The 6000-nt window shown below is 35.6% G+C and overlaps 2 pseudogenes; both read right to left on the bottom strand.

The window, feature by feature from the left end:
• Nucleotides 1–5120: 5120 nt before the first annotated feature.
• LOC129243341 (U2 spliceosomal RNA) lies at nt 5121–5308 on the bottom strand (annotated as a pseudogene).
• Nucleotides 5309–5551: 243 nt separating this feature from the next.
• LOC129243336 (U2 spliceosomal RNA) lies at nt 5552–5737 on the bottom strand (annotated as a pseudogene).
• Between the last annotated feature and the right edge of the window lie 263 nt (nt 5738–6000).

Here is a 6000-nt window from a genome sequence, read left to right as displayed (position 1 = left end):
ATCACTAATTAACATATATTCTTCCAACATTAGCGGGTTTAATATTTTAAGCCTTTATGGCCAATGCGCACGTTGCAAGTTGCAACGTGTTGTATCGTGTTGTTATACATATTCAAAATTGACGATGTGCAGTAGCGGAGAAATTATTGTCAAAAGGGCGAATGAAACAAAAATATCTCCAGACATATGTCCTTTTAGTATACATCATGTTTACTTTTATGGCTGCTGCTCGCCCTCTCTCGTTAACAATGGGACTTACATAAGCAGCGATGGATAAAGAAGATTTCCCAATACGTCTTTTATAAAACATTTTTTTCAAAATTTGGCTGAAATTGTAACTTAAAACATGAACAATTTTTTTCCTGTTTCCTCTTAGAATTGGAAATTGTAATAGATTTCATATGAAGTGTAATAGCGTAATAAACTGAGAACAAATGTAATAGATCTATTACAATTGTAATAGACTGGCAACACTGCTAATGACCTTGCAAAACAAGGAGCAAATATGCAATTTACTGGTCCTGAGCCTTTCTGTAGACTTACAAAAGGCCACATTAATGAATTCCTTAGGATATGGGAAGAAAGAAAATTTGCTGCACACTGGCTAAACTGTACCGGTCAGCGTCAAGCCAAACTATTCCTAAGTCCCAACAAAGGAATATCTGACAAGCTTCTCTCCCTAAGCAGAGTAGGTCTGCGTCTTTTAGGATATCTTACAGGTCACTGCCGCCTGAGGTATCATCTAAACAATATTGGTCTATATGAGACCAATGTCTGCCACTTTTGCGAAATGGACATAGAAAGCTCAGAACATGTGCTTTGTGAATGTCCTGCGTTGGGCAGACAGAGACTTCATCACCTTGGTGGTATCGTAGTATCTCCATGCAATCTTTGGAACAACAAACCCAAAATTGTGCTAAAACTGTAGGGTTACAAAAATAGGCCTTTCACAATAGATCAGCTCTGGTCGCAGTGCATAATGGCCTTCTAATAATAATAATAAAGTTATCATAAAGCAATAACATTTAATTGCGTTCGCTAGCTGCACAAAGGTACAATGTGACAATACCAAATAATACTTTATATACCTCACTGAAGTTTGTATTTGAATTTAACAACATTGCAACTTCAACTTCAAATTTAGATTGCAAAACCAGATAACGAGTGAAATCGAGTGTAAGCCGTAAAGTGGCTGCTCTCATCCACTAACCCTTACCCTTTCATAACATTCATACTCCAGTTAATGTATCTAAAAGTTTTTCTACGCGCACAATCATAACTTCGTGCTTAGATGTGTGTAGTATATGTATAAATGGAGGTAGATATGCAAAAATAAGTTAAATTAATTTTGTTTGTGTTACCTACAATCAATTTCGAAGTCTGTGCTTCAGTCTAGTCCATTGATCCAAAACTTGTAGGAAAACAAATATTTATTATTATGTTGTAGAACCAGAACCAGAACTTAAACAAAAACACACGGACCCAATCCAGTATCAACCAAAGTTTTTCGAAATTAAAGATAAATACCACAACTAACCTTCATCTCCACAGACGGATCTAAGATCAACAAGTTATAAAAATGTCAATCCTACCAAGCTATAGCTCAACATACTCTACAGAAATTATGCCCATATGTGAAGCTATAAACCCAATAAAGAGCAAAACCAAAAACTTCGCAATATGTTCTGATTCCCTCTCGGCCATCAACTCAATAGCAAACATATACAACTACGTTCACTATCCAAACACCATTAGAAACATTATAATAGCGAAATACCCTAAAATCAAACTAATTTGGGTGCCGGGACACGCCAACATAGCCGGAAATGAATTTGCTGACTACACCGCCAAACAAGCACATCAAACACCAACACTAGTGACTGATAACTTCAACTTAACCGACATTAAAAACATATAAAAAAACATTTCGATAACAAACAGCACCATACATCTAACTCAACTAATGACTGGTACCAACAGGTAAACCATACAAAAACCCACATAACGGACTTTATAAAAAATAATAAAAATAGGGTGCCTCGACTAGACGTCGTAAAGTTCGGGCGTCTTCGGCTAGGGCATACAAAGATTACACATGGGCATTTCATGACCAACACCAACCCAACTTCGTGCACGTGCAACCCGGACGTAATATGTACCATACCCCATATCCTCCTTCATTACCCACTATACACCGCCCGCAGAAGACAAATCTTCAGCAACTCAAATCCAATGACGCATCCATCTTCCTCAACCTCCGATTCAATATCTTTAATAACCAAATTCCTTAAAATAACCACCTATACCATGGAATTTAAGACATAATACAAAAGTAGTCCATATACACAGTTTAAGCATAAAGCCTCGACGCTATCGCATTATGAAACAATAACTTATAAGATTTACCCTTTAAGTCACTTTTTAAAATAAATAAATAAACATCAATTTTTAATAACTCGCTGGAGTACCTCAATCGAAGCTAATGGATCCACAAAGTATTTGGACTTTACATACCCCCACACATAAAAGTCAAAAGGTTTGATATCAAACGATCTTGGTCTCAAATTTACTGGTCCGAGACGAGAGATAAATTCCTCACCAAAGCGAGGACGCAGTAAATCCATTGTTTTGCGGATTTATGGCAAGTAACGCCATGTTATTGTAGAGGTTTAATTTCCGACATCAAAGAGTCGTTTATCATTCCGATGATTCCCCCAGAGTATGGCTGTTCTTGATTGGCTTCGGGTTGCTCTTTAGCCCAAATATGGCAATTTTGCTTATTTACACAGCCGCGTGACCTGAGCGCGTGATAAACTCTTCACAGAGCATCGATTTTCGTTATATAATTGTATGATTTGTCAACATTGTTAATACGTATAACTTTCCTTGATGAAATGCCAATAAATACTGAAAAAAATTATGTATTTAGTTTGACAGTAGTCACGCGTGATCTGTCAAAAAAACACTATTGGAAAAAGTACCTCCAATCTGCTCACCCTCTATATACCCATGCATACTTTACTAAAATGTTATTTAGACTCACTAATAATTTTTCATCAAAGAAACTTATACTCGCAAATAATAGAAAATGAAAGCTTTGAAAATTGAACACTGAAAATTTTGTCAAGTCAGCCTAAAACACCATATAATACTCTTCAAATATATAAAATATGTGTAGTAAAGTAAAAAGAATAATACTTCCTGAAATAAATTGAATTGCTATAATTTTTTTTAATCAAAAATACTATTTCTTCTATATCTCAGGCTGCCATTATCCTCTAAAGGTACTCAAATACCGAAATGCATTGTACGTATGTCCATGTATACATACATAATCTACAATCAAAGTAGTTAAAAGCTTAAATTTTTGAATAAATTCTTATATTTCTACTGGTTCCACATAATACGTAACGGGATATTTACTAGAACTTTTGTTTTGTAAACGCAACAAGCAGACAACCCATACATACATCTAAGAGTAGATGGCAGTCAAACAAAACAGCAAAATGCAAAAGTACGATGCAAATGGAAAAGCGCAACTTTAACCGCAACAACAGGAGTCTCATATATTCACACACATAAGAATGTTGATTGGTACGTACCTACATATGTATGTACTTATGAATAAGCAGGCAAAGAAGAGCTACGAGAATGAGTCAAGTCTATAAAGTGCACGGAATGCCATCACTGTAGTATGTTATGACATGTTGCTGCAGCAGCTGTACGCTTATTCATATGTGCATATGTAGGTATGTGCAAAATGCCAATATATATATATATATATGTACATAATATATATGTATGGCTATGCAATTGTATGCATCCCGGCTAACCAAACAGAAAGCTTTTCGAAATAAGCATTCCAAGTGTGGAGTGTTTTTCCGTAGACTTCAAGGAATTGATTTTTTTCTAAAGGCTTTTTAAGTATTGGGCCTAAATATTCATTTATGGGATCATTTTTGGAGCATTCATCTAACGTCGATTAAAAAGATTTCGTAGCAGCGTCTTGCTTTTTATGAAACGTTCAAAATCAATTCGTGAGCCACTCACACGTTTTTGTTATAAAAAGTTTTGTTTTCCTAATATGAAGTTTTGAATGATTTTTTTAAACAAACTTCTGAAATTTTTCCATAGTAATGGTTGTATTTTATTTTCGATTTTATGCATTTTTCCATAGATATTTATACAGGGTTCAAATTGAAATTTGAAAGGTCGAGCCAAGAAGCACCGAGAGATTTGGTAACTACTAAAAGACTCAGGCTGAAAAGCCCATTTTATTTAAAGCTCGGCAAAGTGAAAGGGTGGATAATCAAGTAGGAATGGAGAGAAGTAACAGAAGGAAAAAGATAGGATAGAAAAGAGAAATTACTTGTTTTCATGAAATCGGGATTCAAAATTCGTAGCCTTGCTTTAGCAAAGCAGCGTTCTAAACAGGACCATCGCTCTTTATGTAAATGGTATACAAAATCGCTGATCCACTTCTTGATTCGTGCAGAACTGGTTCCGATTACTGGCTCTGGTCCCTGTGGGGAACCTTTGATCCACAGTTGGCCAATTCATTGGCAATTTCATTCAACCCCTCAGTATCCTGGAGCCCAAATAAGCCCTGCTCCATCTCCATTCTGCTACTTTCAGAATGGAAAAAATATCCATTTGGAAATAGTTGCCATTCCTCTCATAGCATAATGATACCTATTTTATTCTTCGACCCATGGGTGAAGAAAACATCCGTCAAAACAAAAAAAAATACCAGTCTAACGGTTAGACGGGATAGAAGTGAAACCTTCCGTAAGACAAACTGAGAGAGAATAAGACGAAAGCAGCATTAGGAGCGGGATAATTATAGGTTCATTATAATATTGCTCTAAAGTTCATATTTTATTTTCTTCATTTTATTTTATTCATCCTCAATGTTTTCAATTTCAACAAATGATACGAGTGGCTTATGATAGATAAAATATGATACAAATGCTTTGGTTTCGATGTTGTCAAAAAAAATACCCAAACGGACCGAAGAAACAGACTTACAAATTTCTTCCATTTTCGTCTACTTGTATTCATATAAAAATTTATGTCTCTTCCCACCAAAGCTAAATGTATTAGTATATTTCTTCTTGTATTTATTCAAGGCTGAAATCCCGGCGGTACTGCAATACCGGGCCAACCCGTGGCAGAGGTGGAGAGCAAGCCCCTAAAACACTCCGCCCATTTCCAAAAATCAGTTTAACATTTGTTGTCCTCCGATGGAGGATCTATCAGATGTTAAGCTGATAGGAACAGATACCACACTACCTACTTCAATAGATTTTCTAATAAACCTTTTGAGAATTACACTCTCACAAAAATTAATGTACGAAATGTTTATACCGATTCACTTAAACTGACTTTCAGTATCTAAACCAAAAAACTGTTTTCAATAAATAATCAGAAATGTCCTACAATGCAAATTTCCAAAAAAAAAAAAAATTCCATTTTCGTCTACATGTATTCATATAAAAATTTATGGCTCTTCCCACCAAAGCTAAATGTATTAGTATATTTTTTCTTGTATTTATTCAAGGCTGAAATCCCGGCGGTACTGCAATACCGGGTCAACCCGTGGCAGAGGCAGAGCAAGCCCCTAAAACACTCCGCCCATTTCCAAAAATTAGTTTAACATTTGTTGTCCTCCGATGGAGGATCTATCAGATGTTAAGCTGATAGGAACAGATACCACACTACCTACTTCAATAGATTTTCTAATAAACCTTTTGAGAATTACACGCTCACAAAAATTATTTATATCAACATATAATATAACGCTTCGTAACTAAATAACTTTTAGGCCATCACCTACAGCATGACGCGGTAGCCGAGCGACTAGCAATGTGAGCTTCCGATCCAAAATCCTTGGTTCGAATCACAAGAAAAAATAAAAGTTATTTTTATTTAGTTCGTCGCTACGTTTATATCAACATATAATATAACGCTTCGTAGCCAAGTTGGTCGCTTTTTTCGTTT

Source organism: Anastrepha obliqua, chromosome 3 (assembly GCF_027943255.1).
Source record: "Anastrepha obliqua isolate idAnaObli1 chromosome 3, idAnaObli1_1.0, whole genome shotgun sequence".
NCBI classification, from domain to species: domain Eukaryota; kingdom Metazoa; phylum Arthropoda; class Insecta; order Diptera; family Tephritidae; genus Anastrepha; species Anastrepha obliqua.
Note: the sequence above shows the minus strand (reverse complement) of the source record. Positions and strands in the feature narration are given on the sequence as shown.